Below are 17,853 nucleotides of genomic sequence, written 5' to 3'. Positions count from 1 at the left end.
TATTGGATTTTTTTTGGGTGAATAACGACTCAACGTCCTAAATATAAAGATAATAACGAAATAATCATTTGTAAATATAAGCAGTGTTGGGTATAGTTACTTTGGAAAGTAGTTAATTAGGTTACAACGTTACCATCAATTAAAAGTAATCAGTTACGTTACAGCGTGACCTATGAATAAAAGTAACGCGTTAGAGTACTCATGCGTTACCAAAGATTAAACGCCGTTTGCAGCGCCTCGCACATGCTGCAACTTAACTGACACACACACAGCCTCCTTTAAATGCACGAGAAGTCGTGACAATGATGAATAACATCAGTCATCGGTCGACAGAAGCTTTTCACCAACGCAGAGTGTGCATTTTACTGTTATGCTGTTCTTGTCCTTTTCGCTGGCGAATTGAAAATAATGTGCGTACTTCCACGATGCAAAAGCTGTCCTCTCTGCCATCTGGCTGGGGGTCCGAAAAACACTCACTCACTCACACACACACACACACACAGGTAACATAGGTCAGCAGCAGGGCACAGACGCATCACAGCGCTGTGCCTCCGCTGACACATCCGCAGGTGGCACAGTACTGTCTGACAAAAAGCAGGCTGCAGTCGGGATTTTCCTTTCCTTATCCGGAGAAAATCTTAAATTAACAGATTACTTTTTTAAAAGTTACTGATTGCTTGACGCACGAAACTAACGTGTTACATTACACGAAAAAAGTAATTAGAGTAATCTCTAATTACTTACCACAACACTGAATACAAGCTATATTCATGTACACATGACTTGCAGTAAAAAACAACATAGAGATATATTTTTCATTTTTATAAACTTTATCATTTTATGCAGATTTAACAAATATTGTAAAACAGTAAGATGTTCTGCCTTCAGTTCATATCTTTGACTCAAGTGTTTGAACTATATTTTAGAGATCAGAAAATAAATGATTTATTTTTATATATTTTATATATAATTGTTTATGTTTTTTAATCTTGATATAGGTTTCAGCCCTTGTAGCGTCAGATATAACATTCAGCCCTTCCTCTCCTCAGCAGCAGGGTCAGATTTCAGCAGGAGGTGAGTCACTGCTGTTTGTCCACAGGAGGAACACTGTCCTGTCAGAGGTGTTTAGGGACGGACATGAAGAAATGTGAACCTGTCCTTTAATACTAATCCTGCTCTGACCTCCATCATCACTCTGAGAACATGAAGACCATCAGGACAACTGGTCAGACTGGATTTAATGAGGACAAACATCAACAGAGAGCAACATGACAACAACTTACTGTCTGTCTGACACATGTTCTTGTTTGAATTCAATGATCTCATCCACTGATCAGGACAAGCAGGATCTGGTGTAAAAAACATGAATCAGGTATATTTAAATGTAACAGCTCACCTCGTTACAACAGGAGGTTGTTGTCCTTTAAAATTAATATAATGACCTATTGACTCGTCACTCTTGAAGGAAACACAGCTGGGCTCAGGTCCAGGTCCAGTAGAGGCTGGTCTCCTGTTGGACAGAGACGAAGACCACCAGAGATGTTAATTCACTCTCTAGTCTTCAAAGACAGAAGCTTCTGTCCATAAAATAGTGGAAAACATCAGGAATAAACCTTCAGAGAATATTGGACCAAACTAATTCAATAAAGTGAAATGAAGAGTTGAAGACTGGTTCTATTGGGCAGCTTTCTAAAGTGATTATGTACATTTAAGTGAAGAAGAACGAAGCTGAAAATAAACATCAAGTTTCAAAAAACATCTTTCTCCACAGTTAAAACATAAATCAGTCACATATTAATATTTTTAACAGCTCACCTCTTTACAGCAGGAGCTGGTTGTCCTTTAAAATTAATGGGATGATGATTTGACCAGTCACTCTTGAAGGACACACAGCTGGGCTCAGGTCCAGGTCCAGGTCCAGTAGAGGCTGGTCTCCTGTTGGACAGAGAAGAAGACCACCAGAGATGTTAATTCACTTTCTAGTCTTCAGACACAGAAGCTTCTGTCCACAAAATAGTGGAAAACATCAGGAATAAACCTTCAGAGAATATTGGACCAAACTAATTCAATAAAGTGAAATGAAGAGTTGAAGACTGGTTCTATTGGGCAGCTTTCTAATGTGAGAATATACATTTAAGTGAAGAAGAACAAAGCTGAAAATAAAACATCAGGTTCATAAAACATCTTTCTCCACAGTTGAAACATGAATCAGTCACATATTAATGTTATTAACACCTCACCTCTTTACAGCAGGGGGTGGTTGTCCTTCAAACAAATTAATGAGACTCTTGATGGAAACACAGCTGGGTCCAGGTCCATGTCCAGGTCCAGGTCCAGGTCCATGTCCAGTGGTTTTAGAGGGAGGGCCTCCCTCCTCTCTGTCCTCACACTGATTCATGCTGCTCATCTCACACACATTTTCATCTGGAGAGGAAACACAAATCATTCATCTGCACATCAACTGAAATCAGCCTTTCCATCACGTCTCCTGTCAGAACATCAACTGCTCCTCCTCTGATTGGCTGCTTCATATCAGTGTCACATGAATGCTGCACTTCTAAATATTCATTTCAGCTCATCGGTTCAATACAAACATTATTTCACGTCCAGATTGTTGCTGTTTCTAGTGTCGCTAAGCTAACGACAGCTTGTGTTAACGAGTCAAACATTTTAAATGTGTAACATTACCTTCAGCTGGAGGTTCACACGGACACGACTGTCTGCACCACAACCATCACAGTGAATGAGACTTTGGACCGGCGCCGCCCGAAGATGCTGTTAGAGTTACACATTAATCACATCGTATGAATCATATCAGTGAAATCTGATGACTTGTGTGTTTAATGAGAGTGTAAAGGTCAAATACATGTTCAGTTGATGTTACTTTGGTTCAACAAAGCAGCTTTAGTGACTTTTACTGACCAACATCACTTTAACTGACTGTCAGTTTCTATGAGGTCACTACACAACAACTCACACACAACTCACAAGTTGTCATGAAGAAACATTCAGGTAAAAACTTGTGTTACAAAATCCTTCAGCTGTGCTGCAGATACTTTGTGAGTTTTTAACTAGAACTTAGTCAAACTCACAGTAAAGTTACATGTTAATGTTTGTGACTGTGACTCAGTTCAGGTCCAGTTTGAATGAAGTGTGTTTGATGACGAGTTAACAAGCAGATTAAACTGATCTCAGTTCAGTCAGAGACACAAACTTGAGTTCAGACGGTGAACGGTTGGATTTTTCTGTTCATAATGAAAATAAGAGTCAAAATATTTCATTTCTTGACATTTAGTGAGTTTATGTTGTTGACTTATTAGAATCAGTTGTGAACTGGCTGCTTTTCCATCTCCAGCTGAAGCTACAGGCTGTCAGACTGTCACCTCTGAGCTACAGAGTGCTGTTAGGAGACAGGACGGACACACAGAGACGTCTTTGACAGGACGTCAACACTGTTGTTCTTCACTCTGCTCAGAATGTTAGCTGGCTAGCGGAATGTTAGCTTGTTAGCTGAATGTTAGCTGGTTAGCTGAATGTTAGCTCGTTAGCTGAATGTTAGCTGGTTAGCTGAATGTTAGCTCGTTAGCTGAATGTTATTGTAAAGTTAATTCATATCTTACCTTTAAAGACCAAACGACACAGAGTCTTCACTTGGCAGGAAAGGAGGGAGAAACTGAAAACTAACTATTAATTAAAGTCTGTCAGACAAATATTTGCCTTTAATATGTCTCGGAGTAGAAGTATAAAGTTGCATAAAAAAATAAATATTAGAGCCTAAATACAGTGTTTGAGTAAATGTACTAAGTTTCAATCCACCTCTGCTGATAACGATCATCTTAAACTCTAATAGTTTCTATTTATTAACATATTTACTGTTGTCTGAGTTTGTTCATAAATATTTCACTTGAATGTATTTAATGTTAGAAAAACATCAAGAAAAATAAAGCCACTGATGTTTTATTATTATCATCATTATTATTATTATTATTATCATCATCATCATCATCATCATCATCATCATCATCATCATCATTATTATTATTAATAGACAACCAACACTTTGCTAGTGTGCTCCTGTTATAACATCTAACATGATTTTACCTGCATGTGATAAATTAACTGCATTTGTTTTGAGTTCAGAGAGAAAAGTGTTTCGACATCGAGCCCAAAAATTATTTCTTGTTTATGTGAAAATATATTATATGTATGTACACATATATATGTGATCAATAAAATATGAATGCTTGTAAGAAAAGAGTTTTCAAACATGTTTTTTATGTAGTGAATCTTTTACAGATTCTGCTCGTCATCTTACTCTGATACAAAGAGCAGCGATCTGAGTTTAACCTCATGTGTGACTACTAAATATGTTACAAGCTCAATAATATAGTATAATATATATAATATATAATATAGACCTATGTCACGAACATAACACTTGTTTACTTTATGGTTGCGAGTGTGCTTCACCTGTGTGACGTAACTGAGGTCTGAGGTCACATGACGTAACACACCGCGGAGTAATAATATGAATAATGATAAGAAGTTAAGCTTCTACAGTGAAACTCTAAATACTCAAAGATGTTTAACCAAGGTAGTTAAACTGTCGTCAGTCTGTGTTGGCTGTGTTTCAGTAAGTAAGCAAGTATCGGCACAAAATGGCGGATATTCTTAACGGCAGTTGTTTCTCCTCCGTCGTCCCGAGTTTAAACTTAAAGTCCGTGTAAACCAAAATCAGCCATTTTCTTCTAAACACATTAAACGGGTCATAAATGTGTTTACTTAAAACATGTAAAAGCCATTCGGCCATGTAGAATTTAATTTTGGAGCTAGGCTCACAAACAGTTTTTCAACATTTCTGTGTTCAGGATTTAATGGGCGGGTCAGAAATCATGCAAATCATGGCCGCGTTAGGTAACGCGGCCATGATTTGCATAAACCCCGCCCTGCTGCGGAAGTGGTATAAATACGTTCAGCGCATCGGCTTCAGCGGTTCTCCCACTCACTCTCCAGTTTCGGATTGCATTGCTTACAATAGTTTGCAGCTAGCTAACCAGCCAACCAGTCAGCTAACCAGCCATGTCTCCTCCACATCGCTCTGCATCTTTCCTGGATGCCACAGTGTGCAGGGTGACTGGCTGTTAGCTTATTTAAGTTTCCTTCGGATGAAACGTAAGGAAACGGGGGAGTCCATTGACGCTGGTCAACTCCGTCCCCGGCTTGCATCCTCTCCTCCGCCAACGAGGAGATGTGACCGCTGCTGACCGCCGCTGACACTCTCCGTCCTGCTGACGGGGGTCCCACCGGCATGATGTGGCCGCACCGCAGCCGGCCCTCCGTCCCGCTGACGGCGGGTCCCACCGGCATGATGTGGCCGCGCCACAGCCGGCCCTCTCTGTCCCGCTAACGGCGGGTCCCACCGGCATGATGTGGCCGCGCCGCAGCCGACCCTCTCCGTCCTGCTGACGGCGGGTCCCACCGGCATGATGTGGCCGCGCCGCAGCCGACCCTCTCCGTCCTGCTGACGGCGGGTCCCACCGGCGGTATGTGGAGGTAGTATCAGGGCCGCATTATTGGTGAGCCGTCCCAGTGTGAACGGATAATCCGGAGGCGCGGAGCGGGGGCGTGTCGGTCTGACAGTCTGATAACTGCACAGGTCCTTCACTCAACTAAATACAGAGAAATGTCCCACAAAGCAACGTTACATGACCGAACAAAAGTAACGTAGTAACTATAACTGTCTTTAGCAACTCATATGAGGAAAACAAATCCCACAGCTGTATGTGGAGAAGCGTCTGTCCTCCTGTCCGTCCCCTCCCTGTCCTCCCGACTCTTCCTCACATTTCTGCTCACAAAACAGCGTCTGTCACGCTTGTCACAAGAGTGTTTAACTCACCGAGTGTTTGACGAAAATAAATCACCGCGACCGCCAGCCCTCCTGACCGAGACTTAAGGAAACTGTCCCCCAGAAAACAGCCTCCGTCCCCGCGAGTGACAGAGTCAGACAGCGTCCTGTTTACTGATGGTGATTATGTATAATTATGTAATTTAGCGCGAAAAACTTCACTCTGTCACTTTCCAGGATGTTTAGTGGGTCAGGATCTCAATCAATACACGTTATAACAGCATCTATATGATTATAAACTGTCCGCGGGTTTAGATAGACAAGGGGAACACCTGGGGAACACCTGGGGAGACACCGACGTCATTAACATGACGTGTAGCCCCCGCCGCATGGGCGTGGTTCCAGCGCCTCTAACTGACACGCCCCCAGCGTTTCACAGCAGAAAGAAGTGCTTGTTTTTCCATGATTTTGAGACCTAATTTTATATACTTAACAATTTTTTTAATCTTTCAAATTTGGCTCAGTGGTCAATGATACATGTTTCTTTGGTGTGACAAACTCATAACACAATTTTTTTGCCACTTTGCACGGACTTTAAGTGCAATCTGGCAAGGTTTGGTTTAATTGTTTATTTATTTATTCTCTGTTTAATGGTTGAATTTCTGTTAATTTGATCAATTTGAGTTAAAACTGTTAAAACTGGTTAATTGATATCTCTGGCCAGAGACTCGTTTCTTTTGTTTGTTTGGTTGATTTATTAATCTAATTTAACACTTTTCAGTTTATTAATTGATCATTTACATTTGTGGGCACGCATTATAAAAGCTTGTTTTGTCCTTAAATTTGAGCCCTTTTAATCGTGTTTTCCTCTCCCCTTTAGTGCTGAAGGCTGATGGTGGTGGTGGTCCTCCTGGGTGGTGGTGGTCCCCTGTGTGCTGTGTGATCCCTTTTCAAGATTTTCTTTGTTTACACGTCACTTTTTGCTGTGTGCGTGGGGTGTTCTCCTTTTTCTTTTGGATGTCACTTCTCCTACCAAACCCCTCTTCCAGCCGGTAAGCCTCAGCCTACGTCCCCCTTTTTGGTTGGGCTCCCTTCTTTCTGTTGCATTGCCAATCTTGTGCTTATCTTTTAATAAATAAAATATTGTATATGATCATTGAACGCCGTCTCTCTCCCTCCCTGAGTGAACGAACCTGAGTGTCCTTCTCGTTTTGAAGGTAATAATTGACCTTTAGCACGGGTCCTTGGGCCCTAACCCAAGGTGGCGTTGTTGGTATCTGGTGTATAACGTAGTAATAGCCCTCGTGTCGCCACATTTGTATTAATTAAATAAACCTTCAGACTCCTGGATGTCCTCTTACTGCCTCCTCATCAGTCCTGGACTGTAAATACAACCACAGATTATTCACCGACACCAACAGCTGCTCTCCAGCCACGTTTAGTGCGTCAGACAGCGGGAGAGCGGCGGCTCGTCTCGGCCTCCTCCACAGGCTGATTCAGGCAGGAGAAGCTGCCTTTAGTCATCAGTAAGTGGAGCTACACAGTGACAACCACTCTGTGTTCAAACACTGACCAACTAACTCCACTTCTACTCTCATTTCACCGGCTACACTCCCACAATGATCCAATAACGACGCTGCATTCTGACTATTCAAGTTGTGTTGGGCCCCAGTAATGATGCAACACGTCTTCCCCTCATGTGAATGCAGGTGTAATTGTATAAAACTATGATGGCGGTTTTGCTTCGTCCTCTGATCTCATCAGGAACATCTGGTCACCAGAAGAGGAAGAAGCACCATGACAGTAAGCAGTAAACATTAGTTCATGTTCCAGCCTGCAGCTTCTCTCTCATCAGTCTATCCTGCTAAGCCAGACACTGCAGCACCTGATCCTTCTGTCCTGCACTGCAACTTTATTCTTCCACATTTTGGAGTCAAATATTCTACTTTCTACTCAACAACATCTGTGTGATAACTTTAGTTACATCACAGATTAAATGCTGCATCAGAGCAGACAGGCAGAGGAAGAAGAGAAGAGGAAGCTACGTTCAACAACACCGCCTCAAACCAGCAGCTGGCAGCACACAGAGACTGAAAACTGGTTTTCCTGCATTTCACACCTAATGACAAGTTAACAAACCTTCATCTGAACAAACAGGTCAGGTTGGTTTGTTGGTATGTTAAATCTAAATCTAAATGTTAAATATAAATGTTGTGGGTAAATGTTGTGGGTAATATGCAAATTTACACTGCCTGTCGCCTATTTAGAGACAAAACAAACCTACAGTGACTGTGACAATAAAACAGCAGCTCAGTTTTTATACAGGTGAATATGTGACATGGCCTCATGAAGCCACAAGTATTTTGATGTTGCTGTTTAAAATCCATCACACCAGAGTCTAAATGATGCTGTCACATATTTATATGACAGCTGTGTGTAAGTTTGGATGGAGAGAATCAGTTTTCATGAGAAAGAACTTTTGTGGACTTTAAACAAAATGGCGTCCTGCTTTCAGTTTGTGTTTGAGTGAAGGAAGTGTTTAAACAAAGAGGAGAGGCTGGAATAGTTTTAAGTTCTCTGCCCTCCACATCTGATGACAAGATAACAAACAGGTCGACTTGGTTTGTTGGCACGACTTCACTTTTAACAGTGACGGTCGACTCAAAGACTCAAACACAACACTGTTGTTTCTTCACTTGTTTCTTGGATTTTCATGAGAAAAGAAAATACAAGTAAAAACTAGAATTAAACTGAAGGAGCTTGTAAAATCCTACAGCTACACTGCAAATACTCTGTGAGTTTGGAGTTTTTTAACTAGAAATCTACCAGAATTAATGATCTTTTAACATTTTTGAAGGTATTTAATATATTTCTGCATTTGTACAGTCAGAGAGACTGCAGTCAGATTATAATGAAAATAGGAGTCAAAATATTTCCTGTCTTGACATTTAGTGAGTTTATGTTGTTGACTTATTAGACTCAGTAGTGAACTGGCTGCTTTTCCATCTCCAGCTGAAGCTACAGGCTGTCAGACTGTCACCTCTGAGCTACAGAGTGCTGTTAGGAGACAGGACGGACACACAGAGACGTCTTTGACAGGACGTCAACACTGTTGTTCTTCACTCAGCTCAGAATGTTAGTTGGTTAGCTGAATGTTACCTTGTTAGCTGAATGTTATTGTAAAGTTAAATCATATCTTACCTTTAAAGGACTGAAAGCAGCAGGTGAGAGCAAACACAGTCCGTCCTCAGCTGCTGACGGTCTCTCAGGTGTGCTTCATCACAGGAGGAGGAGCCCAGGTGAGCTCTCACACTCTGTGTACACGCCCTGATGCCTGCTGGGTCCTAGTGCTCAACCCTGTGCTGCCTTCCCCTCCACATCAATAACAGTCCTGACTGTTGTGAAACGCATCAGACCTCAGATCAGACTGAACTCACCTTCTTATCACAGTGTCATCATTCAAAGCACCAGGACAAACCACAGCTTCTCTCTGCCTGCTCACACAGGCAGCCATCTTGGCTCAAAGACCAGGCAGTTTGCCAGCTGATGTTTGTGTGTGAAAGCAGTTCAGGCCTTAAAGTAACTTCATGTCACTGCTTTACCTTCAGATAACAGCTTAAAAACCACTGTGATGCTACACTGACTTATAACAGGGTGAACCCTCTGGGATTGTAAACAGTCTGTGTTTTGTTTCTATTACAACATGAATCAATAATATTGAGACTTTATTTTTTTTCCTCCTGATTTTAAACAGCGACCTGCCTTCTTCTGTCTGGTTTTAGGACAAAAACTCATTCTTAGGAGATTTTTGAAACAATTGTTGATTTTACACTAAACTGGTCAGAATCTCACGACTTCTACGTGTTTTCATTTGTTTTCAGAAAATATTTGTGTCGCTCAGTAACAGGCATAAATGAGTCCATTCAATGTGTTTCTGATTTATAGAACTACAGTGTCAACATGTGAAGTTACTGAGAAACACTTCTAATCCTTTAATAACTGTTTTTCTTCATCATTTGGGAAACGAGTCATATATATAATATTTATCATTTATTGTTCATTTGTGCTGAAACTGAAGTGAAACAGTGAAGATAAAGCAGCAGTCTGATGAAAAACAGCAGGTGGAGGAAACTGGCCGTCCTTTCCTTTGCAGGGATAGCAGCTCGGTGCTAACTTGTTCTTTGGATTGTGTAGTTAGCTGGTCAGCTCTGCGTCGCAGCTCTGCCGCTGACTGATCTGGAATACTAGCAGGATCTTGCATCGCTGCTGTGAGGAGAAGTTCTCTGAGTTTTGACGACCTGGTCAGTCACAGTTTTGAAATCCACAAATCCCCCCTCAGGTCTCAGGATGTTGCTTCACATGTGATCCTGAGAGCACAAATCTACTTGTATAATCCAGAGTTTTAAGGAGTTCATCTGTCAGTTCATTAATATTGGTAACATCTGGGCAGTTCAGTAACCAGCTGGGCATCGGCTTAGTCTCCATCTTGGTTCAGCAAGAATCATGAACAGAACATCAAGATCAGAAGTTACACAAAGAAAAGGAAAACCCAGATAAACACTATAGTTCTGACACTGAATTCACTAAATACCTGTTTCTCAGTTAATCTCTGGGTTAGTGAGAACAGGAAAGTTTGTGATATTAGTTTGTTAGGGTGAGATGCAGAGAGTGGCACCTACAATGATAGAGTCATTTCTGGAGTGTCCAACAGTGTTTGTGTTCACTCCTTGGATTACAATGCTCATTAAGTGGTAGTCAGACTTATTTTGGCAGATTTAAAATTTGGTCCTTCAGGCAGGTTTTGCTGCTGAAGGGCGTCACAAATGTGTCAGGGGCAGGACAGCTGTTATCACTGTCATGGAGGTGCAGAGAGGAGGCGGGGCACTCCTGGACTGATCTGGTCTCCCTTTCAGAGGGATGGGCACTGATGAAGGTGTCATGCATCAGAGACTGGGAACAGTGGCTAGAATATCTTCTGGGGAAGAACTACCTGTGACCTCACTGTCTGTTTCAGAAAGATGGAAGTCATGTAACTTATCTCTGTGTCTGGATGGAGGTTGAGGAGCTGACTTCATTCCCAAGGACTAAGGAGGTCAGTCAGGAAGTGTTCACATGGTCTGAGTGGAGAGGGAGTTAACCTTCCATCAAGGGAGGAGTGTGAACCAGAGGAACCAGAATCACATCGGCTCAACGACTGTGGTGGGGAAAGACGTTCTGACCCAAAGCCTTAACAACTCCTTTATGTGTGTATTAGAGTCCATTTTGAAATCCACAATGAACGACTTCATCTGCTGGTCCCAACACTGCTCTGAGTCTTTTAATCTGCTCTTCATTTCTGTGATGTGATGTCGTCGTCTTATCGTCCTTTATTGATCTCATTCTTTTATTCATCTCTTTATTTGCATTACCTTTTTCTGTTCAGTGTTTATTCTGTAATGTTCTTGATTCTGCTTGATTGTCAGAGCACTTTGTAAATTCTGTGTTTAAAGCTGCTGTATAAATAAAGTTTATTGTAGTAAAAATCATATATTTGTGTGAAGCCTCAGCTTTAAGTATTTCTTTTAAGTATTCTGGAGAACTTCGGCACCTTTTCAGGCTATAAATTAAATTTGAGGAAAAGTGAGTGTTTTCCCATTAATACTGCAGCACGTCATCTTCAACAGTCAGATTCACCTTTTCAATTTAGTCCATCAGGGTTTAAATACTGAGGTATTAACGTGACTCGTTCTTTATCGAGCCTTGCATCTGCTAATTTCACTCCCCTCATCTCAAAGATTACATCTGATATTCAAAGATGGGGTAACCTCCCCCTTTCATTAATTGACAAGATCAATGTTGTTAAAATTAATATTTTACCAACATTTCTATTTTTATTCCAGTCGGTTCCTCTTTTTCTGCCAAAATATTTCTTTGACTCACTGGATAAGATCATATGTTCTTTTATTTGTGGTGGGAAATCACCGAGGGTTCGTTAAACTTTACTGCAGAGATGCAGACTTAGTGGAGGACTTGCATTACCTCATTTTCTAACTTACTATTGGGCTGCTCACATCCATAAACTTTCTACTGGTTCAAATCTCCTGAATCCTCTTGGTGTAAATTGGAACTATCATCCTGTAGGGGATCTTCTATACCTGCTCTACTTTATTCCTCTTTACCTACAAAACCCTCTATATACTGATAATCAAGTGGTTCTTAACACACTCAAGATCTGGTATCAATTTAGACGGCAGTTTAAATTTGTAGCTGCATCTTCCTTGGGTCCTTTAAATAACAACCATTTATTTCCTCCATCACTTTCAGACTCGACATTTTCAGTGTGGTATGACACAATTCAAATATTTGTATGTAGATGGTGTCTTTGATAGTTTTGCCAATTTGTCATCTCACTACAGCCTCCCTGTTACTCATGTGTTTCACTATTTTGTAACTAAGGGTTTCTCTAATTTCCCCTCTTTACCTCCAGAACAGCGATGGGAAACCACGCTATCATTTGCTCCTCATCACAGAGGAATCATCTCAAAGTTGTATGATATTATCTTGGCTTTTAGCAAACACTCAAATGCTAAACTTAAGTGTACATGGGAAGAGGAACTAGGAATGCAAATACAAGAAGAGTCCTGGGAACAGGCCATAGAGAGGATACCATCTACCACCTCTTGTGCTCATCTTGGACTTATCCAATTTAAGCTCTTGTACAGGAGCATTTCTCTAAGTCTAGACTGTCTAAACTGTATCTGGAAGTGGAAGATGGCTCTCCTTGTCACCTTAGCCACGTTTTTTCTTTGTCCTGGTCTGAAAGGTTTCTGGGCGGGTTATTTTACTATCATGTCCACTGTTCTTGGGGTAAATCTCCAACCTTGTCCTCTGATTGCTATATTTGGGATTCCTGACCCCTCACTTGCACTTAACTTTACACAAAAGGACATTATAGCTTTCACATCCTTACTAGCAAGACGTTCCTTATTGTTGCATTGGGAGTTAAATATCCTTCTATCTCCCGGTGGCTCAAAGACATCATGTTATTTTTTAAAACTTAAGAAAATTAAATACATGTTGAGAGGATGTTCAGTCAAAATTTTCCACAAATGGCAACCCTTTATTTCCTGTTTCACTAATTCAGAGGTACTACCTGATTGAATGTGTGCCTGTTACTGTTGTACCTTTTGTATTGCATGAATAACCAGTAATATGTGTGTTGGTCATGATGAGTTGAGTGGGGGCGTGGGTGGGGGGGTTGTTCATTGTTTATTAAACTGTACTCTGTAATTTGATTTAATCATTTTCCTCTACATTCTTATCAGTGTTTTTATTTTGTTTTGTTTTTTATTTTGCTTCATTTCGTTTTAAATGTGTATATGTGACTGTGTACAAATGCTTACGTGTATAACATAAAAAGGAAAAGGTAAATTGTATTTCTGCATTTCAAAGTATCATATTGTATTTTTTCAATAAAAATATTTTGAAGAAAATAAGTATTTCTCAGTACTTTCTGAGTTTTCTCTGGCTCTTTATTCAGCATTATTCTGCTGGAGTTGGAGGACGTTGCCGCCCTCTGCTGGTGAAAAGAAACCACAGCTGTTGTGTATCCAGTGAGCTCATATCACACTGTTCAGTCTGTATATATCTCAGTCTGTTACATTTCACTGCACACATTTCACTGTTTGTCGTCCTGGAATCAAATGAGGGAAATGTTCAGTGGTGTTCTGAGGCGGCACAATCACTGACATCTTTTAAATCAGCAGGAAGTCTTTTATTAATGCTGCCACCACGCTGTTTTATTTCAACTGCAGTTATTTACTGCAGCAAAGGATTGTGGGTATTTCTACCACTATTTATTCTTAACAAACAGATGTGGGCCTGAATAAGTTTGTCCTTTTTTTATTCTTGTGGATATCAGGTTTAAAATCAGCTGAACTACCCAGGGATTGAACCCACAACCTCCAGACTTCACAGCATCACTTCACCATCCTGAGCTGATGAATCAGTCTTAAATGAATCACTTTCTTTGAGCATTTCACTTCTTTTGACCACAAAACTCACAACTTTAACAGTGGAAGTGACGTCATCAGATACTCGTCCTTCCTTTCTTACTGGTTCTGACTCCAGGCTTGAACCCACAACCTCAGAACTTCAATTTACACAATTTAATGGAAGACGTTTAAAATGTAAATGAAGAATCTTTTCAATCAGTTTGAATCATTGTGTACAAAGTTGACTGATGAATTTATTACAAGAAGCTGAAAGATTGATGTGACTGTGATCCTGTACAGACTCAACTGTTCAGCACTGACAATGTTTCTGTGACAGGAGGAGACTCTGCACACTAAACACCACACAGACACACTGAGGAACCAGAACTGGACCACAAGAACCCAAATCCAGGATAAAGAGGTTCAGTGAATGTGGTGTTGAAGGTGTGGAGGTGGATCAGTGAGTCAGAGGAGACTCTGTAGAAGGACAGAGTGCCAGCAGGACAGTCCACATACACTGCTACTCTACCAGAGGAGGAGGAGGAGGAGGAGATGTCTGTTTGTCTCTTATTGTGCCAGACACAGTAACAACCATCATCAGAGCACCTCAGACTCCAGGACTGATCATTCCATCCAAACGCACGGTCATCGCTGCCTCCTTTCCTTCTGATTCTTCTGTAACTCACTGATATAGAAACTCTTCCTCTCCACTCGACCTCCCAGTAACAGCAACCAGTCAGACCAGTTCTACACAGCAGCTGAGGCCACCAGGACTCAAACCTCTCTGGATGATCAGGATATGACTGATCCTCCTCCACACGTGTCATCTTCCTGTTGTTGTCAGACAGTTTGATGTTTCTGCTGACTGTGTTTGCGTCGACTGTGAGCTCACAGGAATCTGATGGAGAGAAAAAGACACAACACAGCTGCAGTTATTAATGTGTCATCAGTGTGATGATGACATCACAGATGTGAATGAGTGATGTCACAGTGTTTTCATGAATGAAAGTAAAAAGACACTCACATCTCCACGGACCTGGTGTCAACCATAGGACTCCAGCAGGCTCCACCCTGAAAGGAGGAGGGGGGTCAGAGCAGCACATCCTCTTTCAGCATGCAAACATGGACATGACATGACTCTCATACACAGAAACACAATCTGTCCATCAGGCTGCTTCTCCCTGTTCTCCCTGAACCTCTTCACCTCTGCCACTCTCCTCACACACTGAGAGTGAGCCACAGGATGTTGGTGTGTGTGAAAGAGGACCACAACATCTGAGAACACACACAAACCTCCTGTTGGATTTATCACTTTTATCACATTTATCACTATCACTTATCACATTTTATTGGATGTTGTTGCTGTTTCCTGTGGGCGACCTTACGCTTGCTGTTTGATCCAATGTCAACTTGTGCTTATGTTTCTATATTATAGGACTTTTGTATTTGGACGTCAGAACTTTTGAGGTCCGATTCCTGTTTGAAGCTTGGAGGGCTTTTCTGAATCTCAGCTGCACAGTCTGCTTTTTGTTCTTGCTGTGTTTCTGCTGCTTTGTTTTACTGTGCAAAGAAACAAATAAAATGTATACGTAATAAATCAATCAGAAAACATTGGACGTTGGTTCCCGACCTCTGCCACAAAACCAAGTGACAGAGACTCCCAGACTGTTTCCCTCCAGAACCTCACAAGTGTCACTGAACCTGTTTGTGATAGAAACAGTTTCATGGTTTCATGTGTTGACATGTTCATGTTACTATAGTTTGGTGCTGGTTTGATATCTGATGTATATTACAGCAGTAATAGTTACTGTGAGGAGAACTTCATGTCATGTTTGATGCCATTAAAAGCAGAAACAATGACAGAAAATGTCTCTTAATCTGAAACCTTTTATTTTTTTATTTTTATTATACTTTATTAATCCCCGGGGGGAAATTATTTTATCAGATATATTACATGCTACATGCAAACACACCTGAAATTCTCTGCATTTGACCCATCACTAGCTGCATATATTGTAAGTATACTGTGGTTTCTGGGCTTCTCTTCCTTAAGGTGTCGGCGTGTAGTTTGATCATAAAAGGAGTCTGCGGAGTCAAGGCGGGTGGAATGAAGAAGCAATCTTTATTGAAACAAATCTAGCGCCTTGAGTCCTGATCAGAAGCGGCCGTGTTCTGATATGATCAAATCTGTGGACAAAACAATGCCAAAAAATGCTCTGCCCTCTGCTCCCTCAAAACCTCAGCCTTTGCTTCTTAGGGGGTTTTTCCAAGTGCCGTCCTCCTGTTTCTTTTCCTGCACCGGCCTTTAGAGCCCCTTAGCCCAGTAAACACCCACTTCTTCTAATTGGTCATTTTGGCATATTATCCAATAAACTAAAAGTGGAGTTGACCTGTTTCTCCACTCTTCTTCCCTAACTCATCTGACCTGGCTGCGGTCAACTGTAGGTCTTGTCCCCAAAATGACCCAAATGGGTTCCCCATCCCTCTACGGGAACATAAGTGTTTGGTCATCTCCCACCATTTGGCAGGGGCCAACCTCAGGTTTTAGTACTTTATGATGGCCTGCTAACCTTTAGCCTTCACCAGTTGAAAAACTACTTTAGGACCCCTGGAGCTGTGAGCCTCACTCTGTCTGCACTCCTTCACTCACATGAGGAGAAACAATTAGTCATCATTCCATCTACACTAAGTAAATTCAAAAATCAGAATGTGTTGCCCTCGAGATACCTCAATACACACACACACACACACACACACACACTCCCTGCAAGCTAGGAGCAGTGGGCTGCTGTGACAGCGCCCGGGGAGCATATGGGGGTTTGGTGCCTTGCTCAAGGGCACCTCGGCAGTAGTCAAGGAAGTGAACTGGCACCTCTTCAGCTCCCAGTCCACTTCCATATTGTGGTCCGTAGCTGGACTTGAACCGGCCACCCTCCGGTCCCCAAGCCAAGTGAAGTCCTTCTTCATTTTAACTTTTAGCAAGCTAGCTAACCATTAGCGTTAGCTAATGAAGCAGGACTCAATGGCCGTTAGCTAGCTAGCTCCTTCATAACTCCTCACACATTTTGTTACACTTTGAGACACCAAAAATGAGCGGAGGTGTATTTTGTTTATTTTTGTTTTGAGTCCTGTTGTGGTAAAATCGGTGGGCCATATTTTCCAGAAATTCCATCACTCTTTGCAGCTGTGAAGACTCTCATTTCAGATAAGGTCACAGAGAGCTCAGGCTATGAAGGTGAAAGTGAATATGAGGCCAGTGTTGCTCTACAATCACCACCTCCTTAACCCACATCTCCCAAACCAACATCAGTAAGTACATTTTGTAATGATCAATTAAAAACATAAAACATTCTGTCACTTGTGATTTTCTTTGTTTTTATTCCTGTGTTTCTTTCATCTTACAATTAATTAGGTGCAACTAGGGAATGACGACTCCACCGGAGTGTCTGCTCATTGTTGGGAGACTGCAAAATCACAACCCACAGTGAAAGGAAAGGCCCGCACCCTTCTGCTGGGCCTGTTCAGCACTGATGTCCTACTGAAGTCCAACCTGACGGGAGGGGTCAACAAGGTCGGTCCATCTGCAGAGAGACGCAGCCTCTGGACCCCAAGAAGCTTAAAGCTTTACTCAGTAAGACAGTAAAAAAATGTTTAATGGATTCATATATTTTGCTTAAGTTATTGTAGATGGTAAAGGGTAACAAACCTCGGGTTATTCACCGCCTGTGTCTACAGACACCAGCGATACAGCCCAGATGTGCATTTTTATTCAGATGGTGTTTACAGATATGACTGTAAAAGAGGAGCTGTTAACATTACTGCTCATGAAAGAACACACGTGGGGAGAGGACATTTTTCAGACATTCAAAGACTTTGAGGAGAAAACCAGCAGCAGCTCCTGGTGTGTAAACTGTGTAGTATTGACGGCTGTTTGTCACCTATGTGCATTATTGCTGTCAATGTTTATGTGCAGCACCAAGGGTTACATTACTCTCTCAATATCAGTTATGCATTGTGTTATATAAAGTATACTCA

At 41.5% G+C, this 17,853-nt stretch overlaps 1 long non-coding RNA gene across 1 annotated transcript; it reads left to right on the top strand.

Moving 5' to 3' along the window:
- The first annotated feature begins 16,959 nt into the window (after positions 1 to 16,959).
- On the top strand, positions 16,960 to 17,458 carry LOC115577258 (uncharacterized). The gene is made up of 2 exons (XR_003983065.1): positions 16,960 to 17,127; positions 17,231 to 17,458. It is a non-coding gene; the product is annotated as an uncharacterized LOC115577258 (long non-coding RNA).
- The last annotated feature ends 395 nt before the right edge of the window (positions 17,459 to 17,853 follow it).

The sequence above is a fragment of the Sparus aurata genome, chromosome 24, assembly GCF_900880675.1.
Source record: "Sparus aurata chromosome 24, fSpaAur1.1, whole genome shotgun sequence".
Lineage (NCBI taxonomy): Eukaryota > Metazoa > Chordata > Actinopteri > Spariformes > Sparidae > Sparus > Sparus aurata.
This window is presented reverse-complemented; position numbering and strand designations above follow the sequence as displayed.